The sequence below is a fragment of the Hoplias malabaricus genome, chromosome 6 (genome assembly GCF_029633855.1).
Source record: "Hoplias malabaricus isolate fHopMal1 chromosome 6, fHopMal1.hap1, whole genome shotgun sequence".
In the NCBI taxonomy this organism is placed as follows: domain Eukaryota; kingdom Metazoa; phylum Chordata; class Actinopteri; order Characiformes; family Erythrinidae; genus Hoplias; species Hoplias malabaricus.
The window spans coordinates 6,626,910-6,649,524 of record NC_089805.1 but is presented as its reverse complement, the minus strand read 5'-3'; the positions used below and the strand labels follow the sequence as shown (position 1 = coordinate 6,649,524).

At 43.7% G+C, this 22,615-nt stretch overlaps 1 protein-coding gene across 1 annotated transcript in view; it reads right to left on the bottom strand.

Annotated features, from left to right (window-relative positions):
- LOC136699427 (protein TANC2-like) overlaps positions 1 to 20,149 on the bottom strand; it is a 122,388-nt gene extending 102,239 nt beyond the window's left edge. Inside the window, exon 1 of the mRNA XM_066674131.1 lies at positions 19,868 to 20,149. The gene's annotated coding sequence lies outside the window, so the exon portion shown is untranslated. The remainder of the gene's footprint in view (positions 1 to 19,867) is intronic.
- Between the last annotated feature and the right edge of the window lie 2,466 nt (positions 20,150 to 22,615).

Genomic DNA, 22,615 nt, shown 5'->3' with positions numbered 1-22,615 from the left:
GCTAAATGCGGATACTACTCAGAGATCCACATTCTGAAAGCCTGAAACGCCTCCCCTCTGTCCGTCCGCGCTGAATGTTATCAGACCCCAACTCCGTGTTGAGCGGCTGATGTAGTGCGAGTGTGTGATTGCTCTCTCTCTCGCTGTAGGAGACAGAATGAGGCCATGACTGGGCTGGGTCCTCCTCCAGCTGCATAATAACCATGCGCTAACGCAGTTAGACGCAGAGGTGACGGCCGCGTGTTTAGTGCGCTTCACTGGATCATTTTACGCACTGACCACAGTCCACTGACACTGCCAGCAACAGCAGCTTTACTACAGCCTCCGAGAAGCCACCAATCAGGAGCCACTCACCAGGTTTTAGCACTTCAGAGGCTATTTCGCTACAAGGGCTTTGGGATCATAAAGCCCCCATCACCAAAACAGGTTGGTCCTGCTGTGTGGTCACACACGCTGGGCTTACACCGGGGTTAGAATGTCTTATTCCTCAGATATCAACCGCGATACAAAAAAGCCTTTATTCCCCACTCAGAGATCACTGAAAAAAAATGTAGACATTCTGTGAAGTGTATAGAGGTGTCTGACTCAGAGCTATGCTTCTGTGCTTACAAAGAAGAAGTGACTTTTATAACGTAACTCATTAGCATTAGCATTGGTAAAAACATGCTAATCAAGTGTATTTATACATGTGTATTTATATAAGAGTGGACACACTGAACTTCACATGTAATCGACTTTAAATGTGTAACGGGATTATGGTGGCGGAAGATGTCTGTACGTATTTATTCACAGTTTGAAGTACCTCAGAAACTTATTTGTAACTCGAGTTGTTTAGTTTTGGTCTGCGTTTACTTTCATGTAGTCAGCGCTCTCCCAAATGTATAGTCAGTTTCATCTACAGCAGAAATAAGTCAATATTAACCACTTATGGAGCAGGAATAGAGCAATAACCTCATCTGGGTTCATGCTTTTCAATATTTATCTGTCTCTTCATCGTCTAAGAACCTCCAGACCTCAGTTTCTCTGCTGTAAGCAGAGAGAGAGAGAGAGAGAGAGAGAGAGAGAGAGAGAGGTCTCTGATCTCTTCGTACAAACAGAAATAAATTAAAAAGCAGAAGCCTGTGATCTCCGCTGTGTTACAACTCAAACTCACTCCTCAGCAGAACAGAGCCACACAAATAAACACAATGTGGGTACCTCTTAAAGGAACAGTGCACCTGTTTTTGGCTGTTACCACAAAAAAGCCTCAAAAGCCTCAAAAATATGTGCCCTCATAACTTTATCAAATGTATACGTTATTAATGTGTTAACTTTGACACCAATCAAGTAAACGTTGTATAGACAAATGTTATTTCAGAACCCATTTTCTACATTTTGTAAACATGCAGCACTTGGAAGATGTTTACATGAACATATCAGACACGGGCATCAGCATTCCTGTATCACTGCGTGTTTATTTTCATCACTGGCACCAAAACAACTGGAAAAACTGGACTGTACCAAACTATAGCTGTTATAACTGAATATAATGTAAGTCATTATAAAGCTAGGTGGTTCATTTTGTTGTTACAAGTTAAACATTGTGCAATGAAAATGAAACATACGGCACTACGGCAGACTTGTGAGTGTTAACGTGCTCTTTACTGTAACATTTCCCTCGAGAATCACACCCAGGGCTCAGAGCAGCGTCTAGGCCACTGCTGGTGTTCTGCTCCGCGTGAGGCTCTCCTCGTAAAGTGAGCCCTGGAATGGCATGAAAGAAAGCAGTTAGTGGGCTCAGCAGGGAATCAGCTGCAGTGTAAAGGGTGAAACTACGCAGCTACAGCACAACACCAACTTTCTCCACAACAATCAACCTTTCTACATTTTTCTTGACATGTTTAATTTGTAATGAGTTTGTATTGTAATGGTTATGTACCATTTAAAGGACATAAAGGATGAAAAAATTGCTTTCTAGAGCCTATTAGCACATTAATATGCACATCTGGGGCACTTACCATCCCTCAAACTGGGAAATAAATGTACTCCTTCAGTTTTTTATGATCTGTGGTCTGTAAATATGGAATCAAGGGGTCCTTGTGATTTTGAGCTGCAGCTTACAAATACAATGCCTCCTCATCTGAGTCTCTCCAATCACAGCGCTGGACCTGCGTTTATGCACAAAGACAGTAATAATTATAACCCGGAGGAAACCCACGCAGACACAGTGAGAACACACCACACTCCTCACAATCAGTGACCCGGAGGAAACCCACGCAGACACAGGGAGAACACACCACACTCCTCACAGACAGTCACCCGGAGGAAACCCACGCAGACACAGGGAGAACACACCACACTCCTCACAGACAGTCACCCGGAGGAAACCCACGCAGACACAGGGAGAACACACCACACTCCTCACAGACAGTCACCTGGAGGAAACCCACGCAGACACAGGGAGAACACACCACACTCCTCACAGACAGTCACCCAGAGGAAACCCACGCAGACACAGGGAGAACACACCACACTCCTCACAGACAGTCACCTGGAGGAAACCCACACAGACACAGGGAGAACACACCACACTCCTCACAGAAAGTCACCCGGAGGAAACCCACGCAGACACAGGGAGAACACACCACACTCCTCACAGACAGTCACCCGGAGCGGGACTTGAACCCACAACCTCCAGGTCCCTGGAACTGTGTGACTGCGACACTACCTGCTACGCCACTGTGCCACCCCAATAATAATAATAATAAAGGGAATTTTTAAAGCTCTTTTCAGTAACGCAAAGATGCTGTTTACAATCAGATGAACACGTAACGACAATCACATCCACAATCAAACACAACAAGAGGAACCAATAACGCCACATAACACTTATTGCTACAAAACAGGAACAAGGGTAAAAACAACATGGGCTAGTCACAAAGACAAGGTTAAAACGAGCAAAACAAACACAAGGTTGAATGAAATAGAATATCAGTCATAACAAGAATGGAGAAGAAACAAACTTTTAAACAAAGCATGTCACAGGCATTTCATTAAGAACCCAGGGGAACAGGAAACTTGCGGAACTTGTTGGTTTTGCCTGCAGAATTTAATCAGAACTCAACAAATTCATTCAAGTAGAACTGAACTTTCTCGTACACCTCAGACTATATTTCAGATACAGGAGATTTCAGATACAACTGAATCTCACCTGATGCATCATTGACCATTTTCCGTACCCCGTGTTTTCATCACAGGGAATGAATCATCTCGGTGGTCAGTGGTAGAACTAGTAGTCGCCAGATAGGTGGCAAAAATGTGACTCCAGCAGTTGTCTATACTCTGCTCAGTCTGTGGAACTGCATTTCAAAGGATCACACTGCTCTTGGGGTCAGGCTCCCTACACCGGAACCAGACTGGAGACAGAACGAGAGAGATATTCCCCCCCACTGTCTGCTCCGGAATAAGGAATACACGTCATGGCTGCAGTTATCTTCATGAGACTTTGAAAGGGACTGTTCTTTCTCTCCCTACGACCTTCTGTCTTTTTAGGGGCTGGTGGGGGCGTCTTTCCTTTCTGTGGTTTCTGTTACTCGTCTGAGAAGAAGGGAAGCGAACAGAAACAAACTGTGGAGGTCAGAGGGGTTTGGTTTCACAAAGAAAAAAAACCCACATATGAGAAAAGCCAAAAATACCTAGAGTGCAGCTGCACGAGACCGGAGCGAAGGGTACACGCGAAGGACGATACCTAAAGTCATTATCGCGTCTAAAAAAAAAAAGGTGGCTGGAATAAGGAGGGACATAAATGGTTTCTCTTGTTTACTCACAGAACTGAATAATGCAGCTGAACAGCTGGCAAAGGTCACTGGCAAATGATGTGACCTTTGCTCTAAGGTGACGGACGTTTTCTTTAAATGCCTCGGTCCAACAGCGTACGCATAAACACACACACACACACTCCCAAACAACTGCTGTCAGCACATGGCCTCTACAACCTATGTCTACAAAATGTTTGCAAAAACAGGGTCCAAGGGTGGTTATACAAATTATTTTGGAATGTAACTATCTACTTATTCCTCAAGGTGGAGTAACTGAACCCATATGACTTATCTTTGAAGAAAACATGGTGTCATCATTTTTAAAGGAACACTATGTAATATTCATACATTAAAATTACAGCTTTAAAATCATTGTGATGCTCCACTGATATGTAACAGGGAGCACAGAGCCTTCGTCATTGCTACTTTGGGCTCAATGCTGCGGAAACTGCACTATGTAACTTTTTGGGGAGGGTAGGAACCCCAAAAACACCCCTCCCCCATCCAACAGATTTCAATTTCATTACAGTGTTGTGAAATTAGGCGCAGCAGGTAGTGTCGCAGTCGCACAGCTCCAGGCGCCTTGAGGTTGTGGGTTCGAGTCCCGCTCCGGGTGACTGTCTGTGAGGAGTGTGTTGTGTTCTCCCTGTGTCCGTGTGGGTTTCCTCGGGGTGACTGTCTGTGGGGAGTGTGGTGTGTTCTCCCTGTGTCTGTGTGGGTTTCCTCCGGGTGACTGTCTGTGAGGAGTGTGGTGTGTTCTCCCTGTGTCTGCGTGGGTTTCCTCCAGGTGACTGTCTGTGAGGAGTGTGGTGTGTTCTCCCTGTGTCTGTGTGGGTTTCCTCCAGGTGACTGTCTGTGAGGAGTGTGGTGTGTTCTCCCTGTGTCTGCGTGGGTTTCCTCCAGGTGACTGTCTGTGAGGAGTGTGGTGTGTTCTCCCTGTGTCTGTGTGGGTTTCCTCCAGGTGACTGTCTGTGAGGAGTGTGGTGTGTTCTCCCTGTGTCTGCGTGGGTTTCCTCCGGGTGACTGTCTGTGAGGAGTGTGGTGTGTTCTCCCTGTGTCTGCGTGGGTTTCCTCCAGGTGACTGTCTGTGAGGAGTGTGGTGTGTTCTCCCTGTGTCTACATGGGTTTCCTCCCACAGTCCAAAAAACACACGTTGGTAGGTTGATTGGCGACTCAAATGTCTCCGTAGGTGTGAATGTGTGAGTGAATATGTGTGTGTGCGTTGCCCTGTGAAGGACTGGCGCCCCCTCTAGGGTGAATTCCTGCCTTGCGCCCAATGATTCCAGGTAGGCTCTGGACCCACCGCTACCCTGAACTGGATAAGCGCTTACAGACAATGAATGAATGAATGTTGTGAAATTAAATTACACTTGGGGAACCCCCAGGAGCAAACTGCACCAAATCTTACCTCTAATAATGTAAAGGCGATACGACTTATGGTGGTACTACAACTTCCACAATTTTCGCAATGATTTTAACATAACAGCAACAGTCTTCAGGCTGAAAAACTGAGGTGATTCCTAGCACTGAAACAGAAGTGAGGACAAACAATGATAGAGTGTGCACTGAAGCCTAATTTTTGTGAATAATAAAAAATGTAAAAAAACCAAAAACAACTGTAATCTGGTAAGAAAAGAATTTGTCTGTTCAAGAGCTGAAACATGGCAGTGTTTTTGTTTTTCTAAGAATCCAAGTTGTTTTCAGGTGCCAGAAGGAAAATGAAACTGAATTCCAAATGTCATGTAAGCCATAAATGAACTGAACACAGGCTCATTCAAATCAAAATCAATATACAACCCCAATTAAATCACAGAATGTTTACGTTACTGTTTGTGAAATAGGTACAGAGCTTAATAATTACGAGACCACTGAAGTACTACTTAACCATTCCAATTCCTGAAAGTTGAAACCGGAAAACAGAGACATGGTTGTACCAGGACTAGCCCTGCGACCAGCCAGTAAACAACTCACATGCTCATATCAGAGGCTGCTCTTTAACTACCACACCCCAGCGCTCCTCCTACAGACACCATCGTTAATGTGCCCTCGGGGCCGCAGGATCAGAGGTCGCCGGACCGACATCTGGCCTAACAATGACACCGACTGTCCACTGCAGAGAGGAGATAATGAAGCCTGCAGAAATGCACACACCAATGCTCAACTCTGGCGTCTGAGAACAATGGCTTCATTTTCAAGTCTCTGAAGGCTGATGTAAATACGCCGACCCGTGAAGGTCAATGCTCCTCTACAAGGAGTCAGACAGGTTTGATAAATGTATGCGAGTAAAACCAAGGACACTCTTCCTTCCCAAAGGTTTAGGTGAGAGGTTGGAGAGCTCTTGAGGTTTTGGGCAGACGTCCCAATCCAGGTTACAACATTGGGTGATTGGTTCTGAAGCTGAGGCACATGTAAATTCATTGACTACATTGGTGCAAAAGTCAACTAAGATTACTATTAAAACCCATTGTCTTCTCAATAAGCATTGCGCCTTGAGAAGATGACATATTTTACTATCAATACAAAACCATGAATACAGTGAAGGTAAAAATATCATTTTCTAAAAAGTAGCCGATGTGTTATGAGCGATTTCTCCTTGAACGTATAAATTTGTTAAATAAACAGCACACTTGATTTAACATAATGAAGTATTTACTAACTGCTAAAATTAAGAATTGGGTGATAGCCTCAAATAATATCCCAGTAAACAAGGAACGCCCCTGGACGTTCAAAATAGGTCTTAAAGTAGTCTGTCCATCAAGGACATATTTTAAACGTCAATGGACGTCCAAAATCCATCTTAATAAGTTAGTTAAGTGGTGACCAATCGATAACGTCAGTGGACGTCCAAAACGCGTTTTATACAAGTAATTTATTTCAAGTATTTCAAGTATTTATTTGGACGTCTTTTCAACTTTCATTTTCAACCTTAAGAGAACATTGATTCGACGGCAGTCATTACGTTATTTCTACGTTGAATCAACGGCTAATTGTTTACTGGGATTGGACTGCCGCAAGGAGAGATGTGGTAAGGGTTAAACCATCACATTCACACACAGGATATCGTTCTTGACTGTAATAATGCTACTGTTTTTATACTTATACAGTGGAACCTCTACCTACGAACTTGATCCGTTCCGTGACCCAATTCGTAAGTAGAAAAGTTCGTTTCTCGAGTCAATTTTCCCCATTTAAAATAATGGAAAAGCAATTCATGCGTTCCAGCCCCCACCCCGAAAGTCACCCTTTTTGCACTGATATATGTTTACAACACTCTCAAATAAGTAAAAAATACATGTAGCGTTACTAAAAATAAAAGAGAAATACAGTGGTAACAGTAATAAAAAAGAAATAATAAAGTTGTAAGTGGTTACACATCGCTACCTTGAAGACGTGACGACAGGCTGGAGGAGTAACACAGGCACTGGCTGTATGACGGGAGGTGGGGGGTGGGTGGAATAACGGAGAGTAGGAGGGTGAATGTGGGGAGATGAAGCGTAGATACGGCTTAACTTAGCACGAATTTCGATGTCTGCTATTTACACTAATGCTAAATTGTTAAAGCTACAATGTGCTAATCTTAAAAGCTCACTCAAGTCTGGGCACTGGGAGACTCGCCTATTGGGGTCAGTGGCCATTTCCAGCCGCCGACTCTGCGGAGGCTCGGGTTCGTTTCTTGAGTCATGGTTCGTTGGTGGAGGCAAAAAATATTCAAATGCCCGGTTCGTATCTTGGAAAGTTCGTTAGTAGAGGTTCTACTGTATTAGGGTTTTTTGCTTTTAAAATTTTCTCAGGTGCTTAAAACATTTGCACAGTGATGTACACATCCTTTCTCTGTTGAAATAACAGCCTCTGACTACCACAGAGACAGGTACCGATGTGGGGTGATTAGCTCTAGATCAAAAACACCACTCCAACTCTTCTCAAAAGTATTCAGATGAACACTGATCTACAGAGAAAAACTGGAGGGCTTTTACACTCGTGTAACCAGTACTTGGTATTAAGCATTGTAACCTTAAGCTCAAGCTCCCATTCCAAGCTTTTCTATCCACAACTGGACATTTATCCACCCAAGAACTGGATCCAGAAACCCAGATTGGGATTTCCATGGATGCGGTAATATTACGCCTGTATTCCTCACCCAAAACACAGTCAAAACACACCCAAAAACCAATCGAATCTCATACCTCGCATCTGGCAAACGAGCTCTAACGTTTCCAGCACACTTCCCTGCACTTTAAGCCAGTGTCTGTAGCAGCAGCTCAGTGAGTGTAATAATATCACACCCTCTCTGCGTCCACTCTTCAGACGGATGGATAGAGGGACGACGGAGCGTGAAAGAAGCTGTCCAGACGAGAAAGAGGAGTCCGGCTCTTCTCCCCTTCGGAAGCTTTACCTACAGCTGGTGCAATACCCGGCCTAGACATTGCAATATGTAGGAGAGCTAGACACAGAGAGCGGGAGAGAGTAAGAGAGAGCAGCCATCAGATTGAATCAAAGCACTGGGACACATTCTCCATGTGAGGTGGCAGAACGGCGAGGGACTGGGGAACTGGAGGCAGAGAATAACGAAAGCACATATGCAAAGCCCTGCTATGTGAAGCCATAGTGGCCTTGGGGGAAGACATCACCTTGAATAACCTGCTTCAAGCGGAATAACTGGTTGTGGTAGATGCAGTGTGTGGGCAGTGTGTGTGTGGACTAGACCACATGCTTGTCCTCCAACAAACTCTGAGCTGTAACAACCTTGTATCTACATTCACTGTCCGTTTTATCAGCTCCATTTACCACATAGAAAATTACAGCCTGTAGTCCACCTGTTTCACTCAGCCCCCTTTCACCCTGTTCTTTAATGGCCATGTCCCCTACAGGACCACCACAGAGCGGGTATGATTCGGGTGAGCACTGCAGTGACACTCACGTGGTGGTGGTGTGGTAGTGGTAGTGTGTGTTGAGCTGGTACGAGTGGATCAGACACAGCAGTGCCCCTAGAGTTTTCAAACCCTGCATCCACTCACTCTCCACCCTGTCAAACACTCCTACCACTTCTTTGGTTGGAGGACTATTCTCAGTCCAGCGGTGACACTGAGGGCTTTAAAAACGTCAGAACCACTGCTGTGTCTGATTCACCCCAACCAGCTCAGCACTCAATAACACACCACCGCCACGTCAGTGTCGCTGCAGAGCTGGGTATGACATACCTGCGCTGTGGTGGTCCTGACCAATTTAGAGCAGGGTGAAATGAGGATAAGGAAGTATGCAGAGAAACAGGTGCACTACTGTATCTGTAACTGTAGAACTACAGAATGCTCCTATGGTCAGAGGAGCTGATAAAATAGACAAGGAATGCAGATACAGTTAGGAGTTTCTAATCTAGAGATTATTCAGTGTAGGAGTTGATAGCTATTTGTAATTTGAATAACCGCCCCCATCAGAAACTGCAAAAAAACAGCACCATAGCCACCTCAGGGTCAGGCGTAGCTTACTGAGAGGAACCCTGGGAAACAAATATAGTGTACTGTATGATGGGTGTGTTATTTGAAAAGCTTAATTTTAATATTTCACTCTGGTCCACAATGTTCCATCAATGATGAAGCACATACAGTAACTTCACACTGGAAACCACACAAGCTATGCCTGGAAATATACTCCCGCCGAACTTCACATTTACAAGTCAGATAGAGTAGGTAAACGAACTAAGGCCTAGGCAAATGAAGTGCCACAGATGGCAGAGTTATGTTCTTGCACTCGTCCCTCCTGAATAACAGGAAAACAGAGCTGGAAGGACTGCTTTTATTCAAAAATACACTTCCATTTAACGGCTTTGTGACGTGGAGGAAAAATGTGTTGCAGTTGGTCACTTCAACAAGCCCTAGCTGTATTAGTATTAACTCTAAGTTAAGATCATGCCTGTATCCCTCACCCAAAACAGTCATAACATACCCAGAAACCAATAGCATCTCATGCTAGCTCTGACACATGAGCGCTAACGTTTCCAGCACACTTCCCTGCACTTTAAGCCAGAGTCTATAATATCACACCCTGTCTGCGTCCACTCTTCAGTCTATAGCCGTGAACGTGTGAGTGTGTGATGCTCTCTGATGGACTGGTGCATTGTCTTGGGTGTGTTCCGGCCATGCACCCAGTGAATCCGTGTACGCTCCGGATTCCAGCGCAACCCGGAACTGGATAAAGTAGTTACAGGTAATTAATGAATTAATAAATGAGTACAGGAACCTGTGCTTGGGAATGGGCTCGTGGAAGGTCTGTGTTTTAAGGTTTTGGCACCGCCCCCTACCACCAAATTTTGGACAAAACTATCCAAAAAGCAGAGTATGCTATGAGTTCCTGTGCTGATATATGGGCTGAATGCCCTAAGACATTCCACTACAGTTCCTGAGCTGTTAGCATAGTGTTGCACTCATTTCATGACTCCATTTCATGTGTTTTAATCCCATTCTTCTATATTTTACAGCACAGGCAAAATTGGTTGTGAACTCATTGGACTGGACTGGGAAGCTCTTGGACGTTTCTCACAAACAGGCAGTGTATGGAACAGCCAAATATGGAGATAGCAGCTCATTGAGTCAACAAGCCTTTATCAACCTCCATTGTACCCAACCCTCATGATTACGGCTTGTGTTTTCAGTAACCCGGGTCAGCACGGTTTTCTGAATGTAAGAGCTGTGGTGGATGCGATAAAATATTCAGCAGTTCAGTGCCGTAACATCCCCCAACCCCCCCCCCTCCTCCTGCGTCTCGTCTCCTGAGTGCAAACGACCCAAAGCGGCCCACCGGAGAGCCAAAGCAAACACAGTGTCTGCAGCCGGCCCTGGTGTGGAGTCAGAGCTCATGTGTGGAAAGCCGTTCTTCCTCTCGGTGTAGTCTCTCAATTTTCTTTTAATTATTCATGCCATTGTGCTTTATTCAAACACCTGATTACGTAAACAAACATCATGATGAGATTCAGATAGCCATATCTTTGAATAAGTCGCTAGACTACTCAGAGACACTGCGTCTCATCCCTGTCATTCTGGGCAGTCCTGAGGCTGAGCTGACCACCACTGTCAAGTAATTAACTACGGCCTGCAGGAATGCAAGAGAAAAAGGAAAAGGGAGAGAACAAAAACGAGATACCAAACCCCCTCTTGTGTCTCCACCCTCCACATGCACACACTCTGGCCCCTATTCATGCTCTGTCTGCTGCTCTGGCTGTGGGATAGGGGTACATAGAAAAAGGCAGAAGGGGGTGTCGGACACGTGAGCCACCCTCGGGAGTCAGAGATAAGGTCTATCTGGCTACAGCCGAAGCCCACCTGTGCTTGGAGGTATGTGTGGACGCAAGATCAGGTATCGTCTCTCCCACAGTGGAGCTGGAGCCACTACAACAAACTCTTCTCACACTAGTGCTGCAGTGGAGCACCTCCCAACACACCACCTGCACGGTCAGGACAGGTCAGGCTGCAACGGGACAGAAAAACATCCCAAAAATAACCTTTCTGAGCCAGACAGTCAAGAACCAGAGTCAGCCCCATTGAACACCAGGCATCTGGTGTCAGCCACGTCTCAGCAATTTCTTTCTTCTCGTTTGGCAAAGACGGCTGGTTCTGAGGGGGGGGTGGGGGTGGGGGTGGGGGGGTAGATAAGGATGATGACTGAAGCTGTCACGCATCACATGGTCAGTGCGGTGACTAAGACACTGGTATCGTTTAAAGCCATACGAACACCATAGGGCTAAAATGAAATAATAAGCAGTACGGGGTACTGTTACTGTGATTAAAATGATTAGGACATTCCAGCAAAATCAACTCACTAGGCAGAAGCTGTTATGTTTTGATTTACGCAGCAGCATGAACACCTGTGATTCTCATAAACTCCTGTGATTTGTTTGATGGGAAGCACAGTGTGATGACAGTGAAGCTATCAGATGGAATTGTTTAACCCTTAGGTGCCACCGTTATTGCTGGAAATAACAAAAGCATGGTGCAATTCCATATTCCACAATTCCGACTTTTCTCATCCCTAGCTCATTAAAATTGGAAGAGGAACCAACAAAGATTCTCAGCTTTTACCTGGCTGCATTGGCACTGAGGTTGCGGTGCTGTGTTGCTGTGTGTTGCTCTGGCTCAAGTGGCTCAGGCACAGCAGTGCTGCTGGAGTTTTTAAACACTATATACACTCTGTTCACACCTACCTCTTTGGTCCACATTAAAGACGTAAAGTCAGAGACAGTAGCTCATCTGTTACTGCACAGTTTGTGTTGGTCGTAATCTAGTCCTTTATACCAGGATTTCAAACTCCAGCAGCACTGCTGTGTCTGATCCATTCTTACCAGCGAAACACACACTAACATGCCACCACCGCGTCAGTGTCACTGCAGAACCGCAGAGGCCCTGACCATTGAAAAAACAGAGTGAAAAGTTGGTTAACAAAGTATGCTGAGCTTTACAAAAAACACAAAAAAACACTTTTTATAAAATTAAGAAGATGTGTCCTCACCATTCACTAGCTCTCAAATCTTTTTGTGAAGCTCAGCTCAGAACCGGTTTAATGTGCTTAAATGTGTTTACGGAGCCCCACTGTCTGTAAATAGATGAAGAAACAAACTGGCTTGGTCTGGTTTGCTAGTCTCTCTCTCTCTCTCTCTCTCTCTCTCTCTTTTTCTCTCTCTCTCTTCTCATGGCAGGGTCATCTGTAACTGTTTAAGACAACAGACAGAACTAAGCATGAACCATAATGAGGATAATGCTCCATTCCTGCTCCATAGGTGGGTTATCTTGTCATATTTTTGCTGTTTCTGATCAATTAAGGTGGGAATGTCTCTGAACTCAGAAGATGGCTAACTGCATTAAGTGCTACAAAACTGACAACTCAAGTTACAAATGAGTTTCTGTTGTGATTCAAACAGTGAATAAAAATGTAGAGACAAGTTCAATCTTCAGCCACGTTCAAACAACAGTCATTATATTTCCTTAAACATACCGTTCCACCTTAAAAAACACGGCGCTTAGAACTGTGTTTTCCCACAATCGTAGACATTCCCTTTAACGTTCCTTTTGGCCAGGCTGTTTATTTATTATTTCTGGGTGGAACTGAATAAAAAGCAATGGAAATAAAATAATTGTAATATCGTAAACCTTTCAAAGAGGACTAGAGTTAAATGTAAAATCATCCCATGGCAAGACATGACATTCCCAAAGAGGGACTGTGTAATTACACTGAATGTGTAATCATATAATTACACTGAAATAATATCACAAAATGAGCATAATAACTCAAAACTTCAAAGGGTTTATTACAACTTTTCAACAAGTTGAGCTGAATAAAAAAGGCTATAGGTTATTACAGGTCACTTTACTAAAGAAATCTATGTAAATTGATAGTAATAATAGTTATTTCATGCAAATTGAAGCCAGGAAAGCAGAATTGAATGCGAAAAGTAAATGCTCATTGTTTCCAAAGCTTCCAAACCTAGATAGTATTCTCATAAAATAAATGATTGGATTTATGAAATAAAAGTGATTTGAACTATCTTCCATTAAATAAATAAAAACTGTAGAATTACACACTTACATACGTGTCTCCTGATTGGTGAGGAAATGTGTAGCTAACCCCGACCCCGTTCTCCTCATCCAGTCTCTCAGACACATCATCACATGGCGTGTCGCTGTCAACTCGAATGCTCCTGACCCCATCACTGCTAGGGGGCTAAAGCCAGCTCACAGTAATTGTGCACTAGAATCCCCCGCGGCTAAATATTCAGGCCTATTTCCTGCTGGTTCTGGTTCATGCAGATTCATAAGAGTCCACACGACTTCCCGAATGCCTCAAAGACACCTAATCCATAACCGTGACCCCATGAAGAAGCATCAGCTGTGGAGAAGATGATGGAGAACAGTACGGAGCGATCACTGTTTACCTGCACCCAGTCAGTTCCCTCAGTCCTGGAAGACCACAGCACTGCACTTGATCCAACTCAGCGGCTAATTATCAAACCCTTCATTAGGTTAAATATGGAATGGTCTGGTCTCTGAGTCTGCAACACTACAATCACCTTACAACACATGCCACTTCACCTACGCCTTCACCACTGGCTTACACTTACAGAGCACTTGGTGAATTCCTCTAAACCAAGGAATTGCCAGACCAGCTTGGGTGGGGTGTACCTGAGATCTAATCATTTGCGTGTTAGCACCAAGAAACTGTAAGAATAAATGAGAATTTAGTGATCTGTTAAATGACAATGAATAGTTAATGAAGTTAATTAAATGGAGACAATATTAAACACAAATTCACTTTTTATAAAATTCATATATTATATAAAAATGAAATCTGTGATCATTCACACAGTGAATAAAAAAGTATAGACAACTGACACTTGAACAGCAGTTCTCGAGAATCGTCTATCATGTCTATTTAATCGTAAAATCATGTCTATTTATTTAACAAAAGTGCTCTATAACATTTTACAGTCATGTGATGCACGCAGCCATTTCTGACAGACTGCTGTGCAATACAGGAAGTGTAGGGGGCGATATTGCTTGTTTGTTTACTGGCCTTTAAAGAATGGCATGTCCCCACATGGAACTCTAAATAAGGTCTGTGTTGTGATGAGGTAAACTAAGAAGAAACCGCAGCAGGTGGTACACTCATTTACTTTATGACAATAAAATCAATAACATTTATTTACACAGCATCTGTAATTACCGGGCCTGAAAGTCCATACTAGGTTAAAACAGCAGCTCAACAGGGTCTTCATGGCGAAACACTCCATGTCTAGCCGACTGCAGCTGAACTGAGAAAACAGACACCATAAAGGGGGCCACCCCCACAGGGGGTGCAGATGCTTCAAAGAGCTGCACGCTAAAAAGCAACACCTGGCATGCCTGCCTTTGTGGTGCCTTGCTGTCCTGGCAACAAGACCCCCCCAGTGCCAGACTCCAATAACTGCTGGATGTAGCTGCTGGATGCTGGATCCTTTTAAATAACAGAGTAGACTTGATTACAAAAATCCACTGTCTTATATTACTCACAAAGAGCTGTAAACCCTCAAAGGTGAGTTGCCTTGGGATGATGTGCGTCTAGAATTCTCCCTGTGTCTCAGTATATTGGACACCTATTTGTTAATATTTCTCACTTTTCCTCATTAAAACAAGTGATAAAATGCTGAAAGAAGAACAGATTCTAACCTTGTATTTGTTGGTAAATAGAATCAGAGATATTCAGAGATTTTCTCCATTGTTTTGGCAATAAAAAGTCAAAAGTGAAAAGCCAAACCTATAGCTATAGAATGCAAATCAAATGTACAGTACAAGTCAAAAGTTTGGACATGTTCTCATTAGACGTAGGTGGAGTTCACTGGAGGCTGTTCACTGTATAGAGCTGTGTACCAGCCCCTACCTCTGCACAACCCAAGTTATGGTCTCAAACACACTGTTCACTGAAAACCGTTCCAGGTGACGACCTCATGAAGCTGACTGAGAGAACGGAGAGAGTGTGCAAAGCTGTCATCAAAGCACAAGATGGCTACTTTGAAAAATCTAAAGTATAAAACAAATACTCTGGTTTGTTTAACACTTTTTTGTTTACTACATAATTCCATATGTGTTCCTTCATAGTTTTAATGTCTTCCGTATTCCTTTACAATGTAGAAAATAATAATAATTAAAAATATATATATTGAATGAGAAGATATCCAAACTTTTGACTTGTACTGTACATTCACGATAAGTGGAAAAAGGCCCAAAACAAAGGAAACCCTCCCTGAGTGGGCGTGTCCAAACATTTGACTGGTACTGTACATATAATTTATTACATAACATTTTAATTAATTATGTAATGACATGTAAATAGTGCTGCAAAGGAACTACAATAAAGGGTTAGCTGATGCTAGCTAAAGATGTTAACTGATGTGCAGCAGCACATTCGCAAAACAACAGAGTGGACGGTGCTTCAGGTTCTCTGTATCAAAACTGGGAGAGCTGAAGAAGACCAAGTTCAAGGTCAGGACAACATTACAGGAAAATGGATGCTGTAAGAATAAATTCAAGCAGTGTCAGGACCATTATTCCTCACCTTCTCCCTCTTCAGCAAACGCCCCTTGTTCCTAAATTAAATTTCCCTCATCGCCAGGTTTAAATGCTTCATTTGTGAAAAAAAAAATGCTTGCTTAAGAGCCGCCCTCCTCCCCGCTCTGAGTGCCGAATCCTCCTGCTTTACCAATGTTTAGCTAAGCACCCTCAGGTCTATTTATCCTAAGAGGATACCCCCCTCGCACACACACCTTCTAACTGAATCAATTTGCAGTGCTAAATTATGATTGGGTTATTTCCTCAGATGACACCCCCACGCCCAGATGGATGGCTGATGTCGGTGTAGGTGCTCTCTCTTTCTCACACACACACACACACACAGTTGAAGTGATTTTCAGTCAAGTGCTTCAATCAAGCCCCTCAACCCCAACTGCATCACAGTTCCCCCTTAATCACTTTTCCACAGCAGCCCCCCGCTGTATTTACTATGGTGGTTAAAGGGGACCTGCAGACTGCCAGTCATGCGCAAATCTGTCCCGAGCAGGAACCACCTGATATTCGTCTTGTGAGGTACATCTTAACTGACCCAAAGCCTGGACCATGATTAGACACAGATACGGTAAAGTAGAGTGTAATATTACAGAAATGTGAAATGTGTTCATGGCTGGACTGATGATCTGTCAACATCCCCAGTTATAGGAGCCTGGAGGAGCAATGACAGAGGCTCTATTCTCCCTATTACAGCTCAGTGAAGAATCACAATGATTTGGAAACTGTAATTTTAAGGTAAAAAATGCTACATAGTTTTGCTTTAATGTAGATATTGTGAAGCATAAATTCACGATGTGGTTAGCAACAGAGAGAAACCAAGAGACGTCAAACGGCGCCGAGGCCAATGTCGGTTTGGACAGGGTGGTTATAATGTGGTCATTCTGCATTGTGGTCATCTCAGTTATTTCCCTCAGAAGATTTGTCACACAGTGTAACAGAACAGCAACAAGGCTTCAGTCAGTGTTGTAGTGTTTAGCTTAGCATTAGCAAACATTATAGCCCCTAAATGTACAAACAGGGTAAAGGTACAACAGTGGTTTTAAAGTACAGTTATGTTCCCTGAAAGTACATTACATTCTTTTCTCCAGAAGAAGTTGAACTATGTCTTTCCTAAAGGTCCTGAATATGTACCTTGAGTGTGCCACCACTGTGACAGGTTTTCTGAGTGTGTACAGCATTAGCATTAGCATTTCCAATAATGTTTTCATGTTTCAGTAATAGTTAAACATTGAAACACTGCTGTATATTTGAGTTACCATTTGTTTTTTGAGATATATGTTGGTGTATATCATGACTATGAGAGGAACCAACGCTATGATATCCAGTAGAAAGAAACAAAATAGCTCTCTCAGACAGGAACATGGCTGAGAGGAAACAGGCTCCACTAGGCTATAGGGTTTCCATAATTTGTTTAGACCAAAACAGGTCTGTTACATAAAATACTTTAAAGATCCCATTTGATGATCAATAAAAGCCCTAAAAACTAATCTCTATTCATCAAAATGCCATATTTAGCTGAAAAAAATATGCACTAATGACTTAAAACTGCCTGAGATGTAACTCAATACATTTGCCTTCATTAAGTTCACACAGATCTATGACTATGCAATTAGTCCCTGCCTCTAAATCCACTAACTCCTCCACCAATCGCCTGCAGCTTAAAAGCCTGACCGAGCTGACAGGATTTTGTTTTTGACGGTTATGATATCAATGTCTGAATTCACCTGTCTGAAACAGGTGCCAACAGCAGCATACGTTTAGCATTAAAAAAACCCACGTGAATATGCTAATCAGGTAAAACTCTCACAAAAAGAGGTTTTTAAACTTGTTCAGTCTTGGTTTTAAGTGCTAGTAACAGCAGCAAAATGTAAATAAGTGCCATGCTGTTACCTGTGCCATGGCAAACCTGTAAATAACCCACACACAACAGAACTCAGTCAAATTAACAAAATATTGTGAGGTGAAAGGGTGGCACGGTGTGACTGTCTGTGAGGAATTTGCTGTGTTTTCCCTGTGTCTGCGTGGGTTGCCTCCTGGTGACTGTCTGTGAGGAGTGTGGTGTATTCTCCCTGTGTCTGCGTGGGTTTCCTCCAGGTGACTGTCTGTGAGGAGTGTGGTGTGTTCTCCCTGTGTCTGCATGGGTTTCCTCCGGGTGACTGTCTGTGAGGAGTGTGGTGTGTTCTCCCTGTGTCTGCGTGGGTTTCCTCCGGGTGACCGTCTGTGAGGAGTGTGGTGTGTTCTCCCTGTGTCTGCGTGGGTTTCCTCCAGGTGACTGTCTGTGAGGAGTGTGGTGTGTTCTCCCTGTGTCTGCATGGGTTTCCTCCAGGTGACTGTCTGGGAGGAGTGTGGTGTGTTCTCCCTGTGTCCACATGGGTTTCCTCCGGGTGCTCCGGTTTCCTCCCATGCTCCAAAAACACACGTTGGTAGGTGGATTGGAGACTCAAAAGTGTCCGTAGGTGTGAGTGTGTGTTGCCCTGTTAAGGACTGGCGCCCCCTCCAGGGTGTATTCCTGCCTTGCGCCCAATGATTCCAGGTAGGCTCTTGACCCACCGCGACCCTGAACTGGATATGGGCTTACAGATAATAAATGAATGAATGTGAGGTGAAACTACTTGGTTGGAAATAAAATACTGTTACTAAAGATGTACTGTTTTACTACTAATGTTTTATATATTTAATTTATAGACACTAACTTTACAGTGTCTCATTGTAAATGAGACAATTTTACTGTGAGGAAACGTGGCTGAAATCGTTGGTTATTTTAGTGTAAAGGTGTGTTTTAGGTAAATATTAACATTTCCACACCAGAGTCTGTCTATATACAAATGGGATTTAGTTTTGTCTAAATATAATCTACGCCAAGATACACACATCTGTGTATAGTTTTATACCCTGATCAGCCATAATACTAAAGACATACTCATCATGCACTTTATCTCCACTAAAATTACAGAATGTAGTCCTTTTACTGATTTGCGTACATCTTTAGTTCACTTCTACTCTGGTTTTCACTCGTCTGGAACCCCACAGGACCACCTCAGTGCAGGTACTATTTGAGTGGTGTATAATCTTCACTGCTGTAGTGACACTGAGTAAGTGGTGGGGTGTTAGTGTGTATTGCACTGGTACGAGGGGATCAGACACAGCAGTGAACAGTCCACCAACCATTAATATTCAGCCACAATGTCCTGTATAGACCAGTTTCCCAGATGAAGGACTTGGGGATCACCTATGCAAACTCTGCAGAAACCGATGAGCTAGGTAGGTGTGTGTAATAGGGTAAAAACTCCAGTAGCACTGCTGTGTCTGATCCACTAGCACAGGCTCCGTGTCACTGCAGTGCTGAGACAGACCCACCAGCTTCAGCTTCAAGACGCACCATTGAAGAACCAGATGAAAGAAGGCAAGGCAATAGAGACCATGCTTGTAGTGTAATACAAAGTGCTCCTGTATGAAACGTGGCTTTCAGGTTTTGTCGTATCGGTGTGTGTTTAACCAGCTTATGGGATGCTCTACAACGGTTAACTCAAAGGCTTAAGCTTAACCAAAATGGGAGTTCTGTTCTGGATGTACAAGGCTGGAGATAGGTGACGACATTTGATGTTGTTGTAGTACATAGAGCCACGTGAAGCTTATTTATAATGGGTTTAAACAGGGGAATACAACCTTATCGTACTAGATATGAATATCTAATGCTTAGAATAGAGGTCCCTCTCTGGATAGTTGATAGAATAGTTTTTATGGCGCTGTTTGTACTAAGTTAACGTTACATTAAGCCTTTCCCTGTTAACCCCTTTAGGACGTTGCTACCCGTCTGTCAACAAGCTTCTACTCTTCGTTTAGCTCCAGGACGAAATGCAGAAAAGCAGAATGAGAGAAACGACGGCTATATGACATCACCTTGTACACGTTGTGTTTTATGTCATACTACCGTCCGAAAACAACGCGTTTCGGGCACGTTGTTGCTCTGGAAATGAGAGACAGACCCACCTTTCTGACTCCTCCTGTTGGTCTCTCTCTCCAGTCAAACCCACAGTCGTCTGTGAAGAGCCCCAGCTGCCTCTGCAACGCTCCTCCGCCAAGTGCAAGCCCTTCTGCCTCCTCTTTCCGCCTTTCTCTCGCCTCGTTCCTACGCTTCTCCTCCTGGACGCTGTAATTCCTGCTCGGGTGAAGCTGAGGCGTATCGCGGACTCTGTGAGTGAGTGTGTGAGTAGGGGTCAGAACCGCAGCCCACAAAACAAAACAAGGTCAGTCCCGGAGACACGACGCCAAACCCGCATCAGCCAAGACTCAGCGGCGTGAACACGGAGCAGGAGCTCCAGCAAAGCCCGGGGGCGGGGCCAGTGAGCATTATTCATGAAGGGGCGGGGCTTATTCATAAACAACACTGCGTCCTATGGGCGGTGCTGATTATTATTTATGAGAAACGTGAATTATCAGGGATTACTCCCGTTGTGGTGGATCTAACGACTGAATATTCAGAGACAAGGCATGTATCTTCTGGCCTACAGCCTCCAAAATGTTTCTGAAGGAGGGAGGGGTTTGGATTGATTATTCATGAGCAAGACTGAGTCTAATAGGAGGGACTCTCCTGGATTATTCAAAGATCATTTTGTGGGATCAAACAGGAGGGATTATTCCTGATAAACATGAATTTGGACGGATCTCGCTTGTTGTGATGGAAGTGAGATTCAGAAAGACTGATTATTCATAAGAAAGGGCGATTGAGTTGAATTTGATGGGCGGAGTTAGGGACTATTCATGAGCAAGCATTTAAAATGTGTGATTATCAAGTGTTATTCAGAAAGAAGGTACCCAGTAAACAAGGAACGTCCCTGGACGTTCAAAATAGGTCTAAAAGTAGTCTGTCTGTCAAGGACATATTTTAAACGTCAATGGACGTCCAAAATCCATCTTAATAAGTTAGTTAAGTGGTGACCAATCGATAACGTCAGTGGACGTCCAAAACGCGTTTTATACAAGTTATTTATTTCGGGACCAATTAATCACGTCAATGGACGTCCAAAATACGTCTAATAGTCGTCTTTTCAATGTCTGTGTTTGGACGTCTTTTCAACTTTCATTTTCAACCTTAAGAGAACGTTGATTAGACGGCAGTCATTACGTTATTTCAACGTTGAATCAACGGCTAAATTTTTACTGGGTAGGATTACACTGGAATACTGGTCTATACTTTATTAAACTACACTGTACATTATCCACAAGCAGTGAGGCACGGTGGCGCAGCAGGTAGCGTCACACAGCTCCAGGGACCTGGAGGTTCGATTCCCGCTCCGGGTGACTGTCTGTGAGGAGTTGGTGTGTTCTCCCCGTGTCCGCGTGGGTTTCCTCCCACAGTCCAAAACACACGTTGGGTCACTCAAAAAGTGTCCGTATGTGTGTCTGTGTTGCCCTGTGAAGGACTGGCGCCCCCTCCAGGGTGTATTCCCACCTTGCGCACAATGATTCTGGACCCACCACGACCCTGAACTGGATAAGCGCTTACAGATAATGAATGAATGAATGTATCATAGGAGTACAGAACAAGGAGATCTGAGCTGGTATGAATTATTCATATCAACCCTTTAAAATTTCAGATTTGTACGGAATAATGGAATGTTCACAAAGAAGGCGTGGTTTTCCTGAACTTTTCATGACCGAGGCTCTGGTGGGCGAGGCTATTATACATTATTCATGAAGTAACACCACCTTAGGAGCACCTGAAACTAAAATGGTTTATTCATAAACAAGCCTTTAAAGGGTGACGTGGGGTTGGGATGGATTATTCATGCTGAGAGCCAGTTTGTGGTGGATTGTTCATTTGGGGGCAGGAATATAAAACACACACACCCTACAAGCAACATTCATGAGAAGGGCAAGGTAATGTCGCAGTATTCATGAACGAGGCCTTGTCATATCATTCATAAATAGGTGAGGTGGGCGTGGCTATGTTTGTGGATTATTCATGAGTTAGAACTGAGTCTGAGGGGTGAGATCATGCTGGATCCTGAACAAAAGAATTTGCATTGGAGTGCGGAACTATAGTTATCTATGAGTAAATCACCCATTTACATTGTCCTACTTCTAGTTTGTTGTGTCTTTGCGCACATTATGATGTTCATATAACATTATCTTCCCCTTTCCTGTTGACACACGCCTCTGGGAATTCCTTGAATTCTCAGTGCCAGCGACAAGAAACGAGTCATTCGGTTACTCATGCTTTTCCATAGTGTAGAGCTCTTGCCAAATCCCAAACACACCTAGTGGATGGCGGTTAGCGCATACTCTATAGTACATGAAATATGGCTGTAGAAAGCACACTGCCTGCTTTGTGCATTGTTGGTTTTTGAGGAGTGGGCATATGGCATGCAAACATCTGCCTTAGCAATATGAAAGAGGACAGTCTTGAATTCATCAGTCTTGGGAAAATGTAAACATGTGTAGTATTGTTTAAATGAGCCCTGTTTTGTTTTGGTGCACAGTTAAGTGAACAGAATGAAGAGATATCTTTGTTGCTCACTGAGTCTGCGATGTTGGAATTCAATAAAGCAGAATGTGCAAATGGATCAGATCCACCAGAGACATCATATCTAACTCAGAACAAGCAAACCGGGCCTTATCAGAGCAGCCTCGACACATCCAGCTCTGTGGATCAAACAGCACCAAAGATGGTGGACGATATCCATCTGTTGTTGTCCACTTTTGCCCAGACACAAATCTCCAGAGAAAGACTGTTTA